A 12,062-nucleotide genomic window follows, 5' to 3' on the forward strand; every position below is an offset into this window, starting at 1 on the left:
TTAATTTGATCATTTTCTCATAGTAGAAAAATAATCCTGCAGCAAAACGAAATGTGAATTATTGTGTGGATTATAATTAATTAACATTTTTGTAAGGGTTGATACATTTAGGGCAAATCAAGTCTGACATTTTAAAGTGAAAATTAGAAACATTAGAAGCCTTTTTAAACCTTGAATACACTTCACGTTTGCATTTCCTGCTGTGCAGGACATTTCCTGCAACAACAGGGTGATCAAATTAAGATCCTACACCTGTATACACTGAGTTCAGAACTCACTCACACATAGACACACAGACACACATGCACACATACACATCAGCACTGACTATTGCTTAATTGGATATTGTTGTATGTGTAAGCAATAGCTAAGTTAGCTATGCAAAGTGCCAGATAGGTAACCATTTACAATATCTGCTGTTCATTATTACTTAGTCAATAAACACCATCAGCTGACAGAAGATCTAGCTAAGTTAGCTTCAGAAAGTAAGGGAGAGATCTGGCCTTTCTGCAGCAGGTAGCTCTGGCCGGGCAGCTTAATCTTGTAGCAGCTTGAGGGACTAACTTATTTCCACTAGCTACTACTAGCTAGCATGACTACAGCCAGTAACCATGTAGGGCTAGCTAGCAGCCTGCTAGCTAGTGCCAGCTTGGCTTGCTAGCTAGGCAGCTAGTGCTAGTTAGCCAGCTAGTGCAAGACAACTTTGTTCAGTTGTTGTTGAGTTTGTAATAAGTTCTGCATCTTAGCTAACATACGTATTTTTATCTTCCTGTCACACTCACACAGTCTAATCCTTTCTTTGTGCTGCCAACCCAGGCTGTAAACACCCCCCTAAGCCCGTGAATATTCTATGAGGGGGCGTGTACTTCTGGGTGGGAACAAAATGAAAAATGAAAATGAAAAATGGAATGTACAAAACAAAAAACAAAAAACAAAAATTGAATAGATTTTGTTGTTATTTGTTTTCCATTATTCAATTTCCAAACAATTTCGAGAATATATATGATAAAACAGGTAATATCCCATTTTCGTTTTTCAAATTCTGAAAAAAAAGAAAATGAGCCATTTTCCATTTTTTCATCCTCTTTTTTGACTCAGTAATCAAAATAACCTAACCTACACAGACCTTGGAGGTCTGGAGAATTTTGTATTGCAAAAACAGTTTAAATATGGGCCAAGATTTTGTTTGGATGTTACATTTCAAGAACCCTCCCCCCACATGCCCGTTGGTTCTATGTTTGTCACTGTTTTCCGACCAGGAAGGAGACATTTTGCAGAGAGTTGTTCCATATGCTAGTTTGCAACAAAAATAATTGTCATGCACTGTTGCACCTATGACACTAATCTAGTGAGCACTATTGGTGCTTTCAAGACAACTGGAAACTCTGAAAAAAACGAAGTCAAATCATGACGTCAGTGATCTTCAGGTCAGAAAGTCGGAGCTCTAGAAAGATGCCAGAGTTTCTGAGTTGGATGACCATTCAAAAAGATTTTTCTCAGTCCGAGCTTGTTTTCTTTCGAGATCCCAGTTGTTTTGAACGCACTGAAGTCGGAAGTCAGAGATTTCCGAGTTCCGAAATCTGAGTTCCCAGTTGTTTTGAACGCAGCATATTACCGGGTTTCGACCTCTATTTAGAACTTCCCAATGCTTCCCCATATTAGGGAAGCCTGGTTCTCCACGAGGCTATCATTAAATACGTATTTTTGATTTCAAATGTAATGTTTGGGCATTTCCATCAAACACAGAATAACATTAAAGGTTTTTATTTTTAAGTCAAAGGGGATCTTTCAGAATTGCCGCAACAAATGCACATTTTGGCATATTGCGCACCAATTTGCTTATAATAACACACAGGGGCTCAACTTTCACTGGGGATGGGGGAAAGTTCAAATGTATCACTTAAGCATGTTAACCCCCGCAAGGCTGCCGGCCCACAGCTAGCTGGTGTGTTCATGGACATATTCAATCTCTCCCTTTCCCAGTCTGCTGTTCCCACATGCTTCAAGAGGGCCACCATTGTTCCTGTACCCAAGAAATCAAAGGTAACTGAACTAAATGACTATCGCCCTGTAGCACTCACCTCTGTCATCATGAAGTGCTTTGAGAGACTAGTCAAGGATCATATCACCTCTACCTTACCTGTCACCCTAGACCCACTTCAATTTGCTTACCGCCCCAATAGATCCACAGACGATGCAATTGCCATCACACTGCACACTGCCCTATCCCATCTGGACAAGAGGAATACCTATGTAAGAATGCTGTTCATTGACTATAGCTCAGCATTCAACACCATAGTACCCTCCAAGCTCATCATTAAGCTCGAGGTCCTGGGTCTGAACCCCGCCCTGTGCAACTGGGTCCTGGACTTCCTGACGGCCGCCCCCAGGTGGTGAAGGTAGGAAACAACATCTCCACTTTGCTGATCCTCAACACTGGGGCCCCACAAGGGTGCGTGCTCAGCCCCCTCCTGTACTCCCTGTTCACCCATGACTGCGTGGCCAAGCACGCTTCCAACTCAATCATCAAGTTTGCAGACGACACAACAATAGTAGGCTTGATTACCAACAATGATGAGACCGCCTACAGGGAGGAGGTGAGGGCTATGGGAGTGTGGTGCCAGGAAAATAACCTCTCACTCAACATTAACAAAACAAAGGAGATGATCGTGGACTTTAGGAAACAGCAGAGGGTGCACCCCCCTATCCACATCGACAGGACCGCAGTGGAGAAGGTGGAAAGCTTCAAGTTCCTTGGCGTACACATCACCGACAAACTGAAATGGTCCACCCACGCACACAGTGTGGTGAAGAAGGCGCAACAGAGCCTCTTCAACCTCAGGAGGCTGAAGAAATGTGGCTTATCACCTAAAACCCTCACAAACTTTTACAGATGCACAATTGAGAGCATCCTGTCGGGCTGTATCACCGCCTGGTACGGCAACTGCACCGCCCACAACCGCAGGGCTCTCCAGAGGGTGGTGCGGTCTGCCGAACGCATTACCGGGGACAAACTACCCGCCCTCCAAGACACATACAGCACCCGATGTCACAGGAAGGCCAAAAAGATCATCAAGGACATCAACCACCCGAGCCACTGCCTGTTCACCCCGCTATCATCCAGAAGGCGAGGTCAGTACAGGTGCTTCAAAGCTGGGACAGAGAGAATGAAAAACAGCTTCTAGCTCAAGGCCATCATCAGACTGTTAAAAAGCCATCACTAGCACATTAGAGGCTGCTGCTGCCTATTGAAATCACTGGCCACTTTAAGAAATGGAACACTAGTCACTTTAATAATGTTTACATATTTTGCACAACTCATCTCATATGTGTATATACTGCATTCTATTCTATAATATTCTTCTGTATCTTAGTCCATGCCGCTCTGTCATTGCTTGTCCATATATGAATATTTTCTTAAATCCAATTCCTTACTTTTTTGTGTGTATTGGGTATATGTTGTGAAATTGTTAGATATTACTGCACTGTCGGAGCAAGAAGCACAAGCATTTCGCTACACCCGCTATAACATATGCTAAACACGTGTATGTGACAAATACAATTTGATTTGATTTGATTTGAATGTGATACAAAACGAGGCAAAGGTGTGTTTTAGGACCATGTGGACAACTCCCAGCGGTCGGGTAGGCTGTTTGGAGTGTTTATCCTACTGGATAATTTTTTTTAAATAAATACATTATGTCCCCCCACTTCTAAAACCAAAGTTGCGCCCCTGATAACACACACCTCTGGGAAACTCGATGCATGTAAGTCCAGGGGTTGTCCCTCACAGCTGTCCGGTTGTTTACATTGCCTATAATGCTCAAGGTCCCGGGATAAGGATTACATTTGACCCTCAACTGTTAGTCAACCATATTACAGCTCAGTGCTCGCGTCGTGGCTCTGGCGACAAATCCAGCAGTTTGATAGGCTGGAGTCACATGACTCTGCTAATCGTGAGTGTATTTCAGCGTCCACGAGAGGACTGTAGCTCTCTCCTCTGAGAGCGGCTTTGAATTAAATCCTGAATCGGAGGAGGAGGTATTTTTTGCAACCATCGCGCTATCGTTGAAACGTGTCGCCGAGCTGGGGGGAAATTCGGGAAAGAGGTGCCGCGCTGGAGCACCGCACAGCACCGACACACGACGCGGCACGAACATGCTCACGCGGGTTAAATCTGCGGTGGCCAATTTCATGGGAGGCGTTGTGGCTGGTGGTGCTAACGGTGACTATTTCGGATCAGATCTGCCGCTGAAATTCCCCTACATGAGACCCGAGTTCCTAGGACTGACCCCGGATGAAATCGAGTGTTCCGCAGATCACATAGCGCGGCCGATTCTCATTCTCAAAGAGACGAAGAGATTGCCGTGGGTCACATAATATAATTAAACATGAACGCTATTGCCTATCATAGATTTGTGTTGTGTGTCACAGTCTCTCTCATGCGAATAACAGCTGAGAGAGAGAGAGAGAGAGAGAGACAGAGAGAGAGAGAGAGAGAGAGAGAGAGAGAGAGAGAGAGAGAGAGAGAGCTAAGGCAGAGACAATAAGAAGAAACAGTGGCAGAATAAATTCAACCACACCTTTGTACTAAACAACTATTGATTTAGAACCAGGGACAGTTACCGCAAGTTGCAAAGAAAACAGGAGCTGCCTCCACTATTCCAGCACCATTTCAACTTCAACATTTCAACATCATCAAATCTCCTATGCTTAGTCGAATACAGTGACAACTATAAGATACCAAAAACGATTTAGTCTAATCAACGTAAGCTAAATATGATGTGGCTGTCCATGGTTCTGATTTGTGTGTGTGTGCGTTTGTGCAAGTAGAAAAAACTTGTTCGCTCACCCTACTTATAGAGAAATGCCAATGCCATCCTCCTCTCTTTCAAGTTGATGAAACAGTCTATGACTCTGTCATACAGTACACACTTTTATTTTTTGTTGTCCTAGGCTACCTGGCTAAAATGCTTGCTCACTAGCCTAACTTCCTTTCATGGGCAACGTTAGTTAGTTAACTTTGGCTAATGTAGCTACAGTGGGGAAAAAATGTATTTAGTCAGCCACCAATTGTGCAAGTTCTCCCACTTAAAAAGATGAGAGAGGCCTGTAATTTTCATCATAGGTGCACGTCAACTATGACAAACCAAATGAGAAAAAAAATTCCAGAAAATCACATTGTAGGATTTTTAATGAACTTATTTGCAAATTATGGTGGAAAATAAGTATTTGGTCAATAACAAAAGTTTCTCAATACATTGTTATATACCCTTTGTTGGCAATGACACAGGTCAAACGTTTTCTGTAAGTCTTCACAAGGTTTTCACACACTGTTGCTGGTATTTTGGCCAATTCCTCCATGCAGATCTCCTCTAGAGCAGTGATGTTTTGGGGCTGTCGCTGGGCAACACGGACTTTCAACTCCCTCCAAAGATTTTCTATGGGGTTGAGATCTGGAGACTGGCTAGGCCACTCCAGGACCTTGAAATGCTTCTTACGAAGCCACTCCTTCGTTGCCCGGGCAGTGTGTTTGGGATCATTGTCATGCTGAAAGACCCAGCCACGTTTCATCTTCAATGCCCTTGCTGATGGAAGGAGGTTTTCACTCAAAATCTCACGATACATGGCCCCATTCATTCTTTCCTTTACACGGATCAGTCGTCCTGGTCCCTTTGCAGAAAAAACAGCCCCAAAGCATGATGTTTCCACCCCCATGCTTCACAGTAGGTATGGTGTTCTTTGGATGCAACTCAGCATTCTTTGTCCTCCAAACACGACGAGTTGAGTTTTTACCAAAAAGTTATATTTTGGTTTCATCTGACCATATGACATTCTCCCAATCCTCTTCTGGATCATCCAAATGCACTCTAGCAAACATCAGATGGGCCTGGACATGTACTGGCTTAAGCAGGGGGACACGTCTTGCACTGCAGGATTTGAGTCCCTGACGGCGTAGTGTGTTGCTGATGGTAGGCTTTGTTACTTTGGTTCCAGCTCTCTGCAGGTCATTCACTAGGTCCCCCCGTGTGGTTCTGGGATTTTTGCTCACCGTTCTTGTGATCATTTTGACCCCACGGGGTGAGATCTTGCGTGGAGCCCCAGATCGAGGGAGATTATCAGTGGTCTTGTATGTCTTCCATTTCCTAATAATTGCTCCCACAGTTGATTTCTTAAAACCAAGCTGCTTACCTATTGCAGATTCAGTCTTCCCAGCCTGGTGCAGGTCTACAATTTTGTTTCTGGTGTCCTTTGACAGCTCTTTGGTCTTGGCCATAGTGGAGTTTGGAGTGTGACTGTTTGAGGTTGTGGACAGGTGTCTTTTATACTGATAACAAGTTCAAACAGGTGCCATTAATACAGGTAACGAGTGGAGGACAGAGGAGCCTCTTAAAGGAGAAGTTACAGGTCTGTGAGAGCCAGAAATCTTGCTTGTTTGTAGGTGACCAAATACTTATTTTCCACCATAATTTGCAAATAAATTCATATAAAATCCTACAATGTGATTTTCTGGATTATTTTTTCTCAATTTGTCTGTCATAGTTGATGTGTACCTATGATGAAAAGTACAGGCCTCTCTCGTATTTTTAAGTGGGAGAACTTTGTCACGCCCTGGCTCTGGGGACTATGTTATGTTGAGCCAGGGTGTGTAAGTCTATGTTTTGTATGTCTATGTTGGCCTGAGTGACTCCCAGTCGGAGGCAACGAGTGTCAGCTGGTTGTCTCTGATTGGGAGCCATATTTAACTATCGGTCTTTTCACTTTGTGTTGTGGTTTCTTGTTCCTTTTGGTTTGTGTGTATCGAAGGACTTCACGTTTCGTTCGTTGTTTTGATCAGGTGATCTGTTTAATAAATAATATGTACGCATTCAACGCTGCGCATTGGTCCTCCTCCTTAAGCGATCGTGACAGAAGAAACCACCAAAAATGGACCAAGCAGCGTGAAGAGGAGAGAGGAAGGACCTGGGATCAGGGGAGTAGGAGTTTCGGCTGGGCCACGCTAAGTGAAGAGGAGAGAGGCTGGTCTATGAAGCAATGGATCGAGAGTCTGGCGAGAGCTAGGGAGGCCTGGTCCACGGGGAGGAGAGAACCCCAGAACATTTTTAGGGGGGGGCTCACGACGTGGACGACGGGGCAGCCGGAGGCCGCGATGGAGCGGTCCAGCGGGTGTGCAGAGGAGGCCGCCAGGTTAAGGGGGCCACTGGTCACAGAGGAGAGGGAAAGTGTGGAGGCACGGCGAGAGGTACTGGGGTGTATTACCAGTCCGGTCCGGCCCGTTCCTGATCCCTGCATAGGGCCAGTGGCGTGTGTCCCCAGTACGGTTCGGCCTGTTCCTGCCTCTCGCACCGAGCCTGTGGTGCGCGTTGTCAGCCCTGTCCGGCCCGTTCCTGCTCTCCGTACCAAGTCGGTGGTGCGCGTCGTCAGTCCGGCACGGCCCGTTCCTGCTCTCCGCACCAAGTCTGTGGTGCGCGTCGCCAGCCCAGTCCGGCCCATCCAAGCTTCCCGCACCAAGCCAGTGGTGTGCGTCGTCAGTCCGGCACGGCCCGTGCCTGCTCTCGCACCAAGTCTATGGTGCGTTTCGTCAGCCCTGTCCGGCCCGTTCTGCTCTCCGCACCAAGTCTGTGGTGCGCGTCGCCAGCCCAGTCCGGCCCATCCAGCTCCCCGCACCAGGTCAGTGGTGCGCGTCGTCAGCCCGGTCCGGCTCATTCCTGCTCCCCGCACCAAGTCAGGGGTGCGCTCGTCAGCCCGGTCCGGCCCGTTCCTCCTCCACGCATCAAGCCAGGGGTGTGCGTCGTCAGTCCAGCACAACCCGTGCCTGGGTCATGTCCGAGCCGGATCCGCCGCCGAGGCGTGAGTGCCCACCCGGTCCCTCCCTGTTGTGGTTGTTTGGCGCGGCCGGAGTCCGCGCCTTTGGGGGGGGGTACTGTCACGCCCTGGCTCTGGGGACTATGTTATGTTGAGCCAGGGTGTGTAAGTCTATGTTTTGTATGTCTATGTTGGCCTGAGTGACTCCCAGTCGGAGGCAACGAGTGTCAGCTGGTTGTCTCTGATTGGGAGCCATATTTAACTATCGGTCTTTTCACTTTGTGTTGTGGTTTCTTGTTCCTTTTGGTTTGTGTGTATCGAAGGACTTCACGTTTCGTTCGTTGTTTTGATCAGGTGATCTGTTTAATAAATAATATGTACGCATTCAACGCTGCGCATTGGTCCTCCTCCTTAAGCGATCGTGACAAACTTGCACAATTGGTGGCTGACTAAATACTTTTTTCCCCACTGTACATATTGAAATTCCATCCTCTCAGTCCAGGGGCACAATGTATGAATTTATGGTTGGATCAGAATCGCTGTTATAATCATTGGCTAGTACGGAGAGTTAAGTAAAACCACATGTCCATCCATGGCTAATTTAGGAAAGGGCCAATTTTTGCTAGCTAGCTAGCCACCGGAGGACAACAACACAATGAGATGCAACAATTCAAGTTGTTTCTGTCAATGACGTATTTCTCTTGATGCTATGTGATAGCAGAAAAGCCAAATCCGAACTGGCTTCCCTTGACATTTTGTTTTTGGTGCGCCAACGCCATTTACAGTTGAGCTCACTCAGTTTAGCTCAACGCTGATTGGCTATTCTTTTATACTTTTTTTTTATCAAGGGAGGCCAAATGCTCGCTGGCTTCCAAGGCATTCAATGCTATGGGCGGCAACAGTGTCATACTCTTTATGACCAGACAGCATCAGATAGATGGCCTACACATACAGAGACAGAGGGGCGCTGTTTTGCTCGCTAGGATGCTTTCTCCGGTGAGATACAATCAGCCTCGAATGAAGGAAAATTATGAAAACACAGAGAGAGGAAAGATAAATAATACAATTTAAAAAAATTGTTTTAATGGGTCAATTTTGGGGGGGAAGTCTGACTTCCCTGGGTATCCATGAATACACGCCACTGGTCCTTACATAGACATACAGCTTTCTATTTGAGTTATATGTCCCATTGATAAATCCACAGTGTACATTGAAGTATCCAACCTGTTCAAAGCTAACAGCAAATAATAGAAATGAAAATCAGGTGCAAGTGATGTCAGTGTGCATCTAATATGATGTGGTTATAAAAGAGCACATTTTCAAAGCAAATTCTCCTAAGAATTTCAGCAGTCATGGATGAAGTAATCACAGTCTGAATAACAGACAATCAATACCCTGAACAAACCCAAAACCCAGCCGTATACCTATTTTATTCCCACAGTAAAACAGATGCATTATCCTGGTTTAGCTTACATGCATCTATACTAATGTATGAAACATGTCTTTCTGTCTCTCACAAGGAAGGACAGTGGGAAATAACAAGTTTTTCTTCTGGCCCGTATTTGTAGGTCAATTGTGTTCTGAGAACTTCACTGTGTCACTAGGTCATTATAGTGTGTGTGTCCCCCCTCTCTCTCCATCCGGTCCCATTGCCAATATTGTAGCAAAGTAGTTCACTCAGTCGTTAGATATTAATCTCACTCATATATGTATAGATCTCACTCCACTCTGTCTGTGGTGCAAATACAACATCCTTTCCAATGGTTTTTGTGTTGTTTTTGTGTAGTTTGTGATTAGAATTCGTTACTCATTGATCGCTATAGTTTTATACATATCTTCCTTGCTTCACCAATAACAGGTCTATCAGTGTGTCTTTTTGAGAGGAAACACACAGCCATGCCAATTCTCATAGCTCTTTCTCGCTCTCTCTCTCTTGTCAGACTTGAATGATGTCTATGGCCTTGATCAGTGCTATACAGGGCCAATGGTGGAAAAAGTACCCAGTCCGCCAGATCAGAGGCGGTAGTGATGACCAGGGTTGTTCTCTTGATAAGTGCATGAATTGGACCATGTTCCTGTCCTGCTAAGCTTTCAAAATGTAACGAGTACTTTTGGGTGTCAGGGAAAATGTATGGAGTAAAAAGTACATTATTTTCTTTTGGAATGTCAAAAATATAAATAGTAATGTACAGATACCCAAAAAATCTACTTATGTAAAAATACTTTAAAGTACTACTTAAGTACTTTACACCACTGTACAGGGCAAATAAAACCAACACAGATTTCAGACAGATACATAATTGTTCTGTTTGTTGCATTCTCCAGATCTTCAGTCTCTTTGAAGGTGAGAGCTTTGTACTCTTGCTCTTGCTCTCTCTCTCTCTCTCGCTCCCTCAGAACCAGTTGAGGATTTGTAGGAAAATCTCTCTTTCCCTCTATCGTTCTCTTCATCTTTCTTCTGTCTGTCGGTCAGTCTGTCTCTTCCACTCTATCCCGCTCTCTTTCTCTCCCCTCTTTCTCTAGGGATCATCTTTGAGAAGACAGTTTTGCCTCTGTTTCTGTCTGATAGTTAATGAGTCCAGACCTAATTGGCATTTCACTGTAAGAACCTCATCCTCTGTCATTACACACCTCAACTCTAATTATACTATCTTGCATATATTAGGCAGACACCATCTAGACAGCTTACACTAACAAATTGCTGTACATTTTGTTAGCTACTGTAATTATATATTACAGTACTGTAAAGAGCAATGCATTATGGGGGCTCAATGGCATTCTGCTACACTGCTGTAAATTGCTGAAATCTTACAATACAATTGACATTAACATACTGTATTATATGTTTTGCTGTATGTTTACAGCAGCATACTGTGAATTCTGTGTATTGTGGGAAAATGTTGTGGGCGTGGGAAATAATCTCTGGTTCATTAACATATTTTGAGGCGTGCCTTGTATGAGGCTGTATTTGTTGCACCCGTTAGTGTGAATGCTGTACCCCACAGAATACAGTGCAATACCATATTTCTAGAGTCTAAAACCATTATCTGTAAATCTACAGTAATATACTGGCTACTGTGCTGCCAATAATTTGCTGTAATTGAATACCACCCCACAGAATACAGTACCATACTGTTTTTTTGGAGTGCCAAAAACCTTTTGAACACTAGTGGGTGCATTGTATTGTTGTTTCTGGCTCATTAACATATTTTGAGGCGTGCCTTGTAAGAGGCTGTATTTGTTGCACCGTTAGTGAGAGTGTTGTACCAATTTAACTGAAATGTGGTAGTAGTTCTCTAACAATGTAATGTTTATAGGGGACAGATAAGAGTGCCAGCAAGACTCAAACCTTTAACGGTTGAGTGTTTAGCCCTGTAGTCACTGCCAGTGTAGAAGCCTTTGTTAAGACCTAAAAAAGTGCAAGTGATATAAAGCACCAAATATTCATTGGTATGCTGTAATATATGATTACATATTCACTGTTAGCTATTGCTGTAATTTTATTACATTACAATTTAACAATAAAGTACTGTATTGCTGTTTTGGTGTATATTTACTGCAACATTCTGTAAATTATGGTGCACAGTGGAAAGATTTTGTGAGAGGGGAAAGAATTGCTGGCTCATTAACCTATTTCGAGGCGTGCCTTGTAAGTGGCGCTATTTGTTGCAACCGTTAGTAAGAATTCTGTACCAATTTTAATTCTATATAGTTGTAGTGCCCTAACAATTTAATGGGTATAGGGGACAGATCAGAATGTCAGAAAAGTTTTAAACCTTTAGGTTGAGTGGTTTGTCCTGTAATCACAGCCAGTTTGGAAGCCTTTGTTTAGGCCTCTAGAACTACAAGTGATATAAAACACAAAATATTCTGTAATATACAAATGCCTAATAGTCAACCTGCTTGCACCAATCCCATGTAATTGCAGTAAACTACTGTTAAATACCAATATTACGTTTACAGTAGCATTTAATTTCTTACAGTATAGTAGGCTAATTTTACAGTATTGTGATGTTTTTTTAGTCAACCTTAGTTTAATGCACTGATTGTAAGTTGAACTGGACAAGAGTGTCTGCTAAATTATGTAATGGAAGAAGGGCTGATAATCGGCAGTAATGAGGTAATCTGCCAATTTGAAACTGTGGGGGTCATCCAGACTACTCCATACCATTGTTTTTTCCTCGTGGCCTTCTGGCTGTTTTCTCAGTCATAACCTCCCACAAACCTTGGAGAACAGCCACTGGAGTAATCACATT

General features: G+C 44.0%; 1 pseudogene; it reads left to right on the top strand.

The window, feature by feature from the left end:
• The first annotated feature begins 4,158 nt into the window (after nucleotides 1–4,158).
• LOC121555115 overlaps nucleotides 4,159–12,062 on the top strand; it is a 41,031-nt pseudogene continuing 33,127 nt past the window's right edge.

The sequence above is a fragment of the Coregonus clupeaformis genome, chromosome 40 (genome assembly GCF_020615455.1).
Source record: "Coregonus clupeaformis isolate EN_2021a chromosome 40, ASM2061545v1, whole genome shotgun sequence".
Classification (NCBI taxonomy): domain Eukaryota; kingdom Metazoa; phylum Chordata; class Actinopteri; order Salmoniformes; family Salmonidae; genus Coregonus; species Coregonus clupeaformis.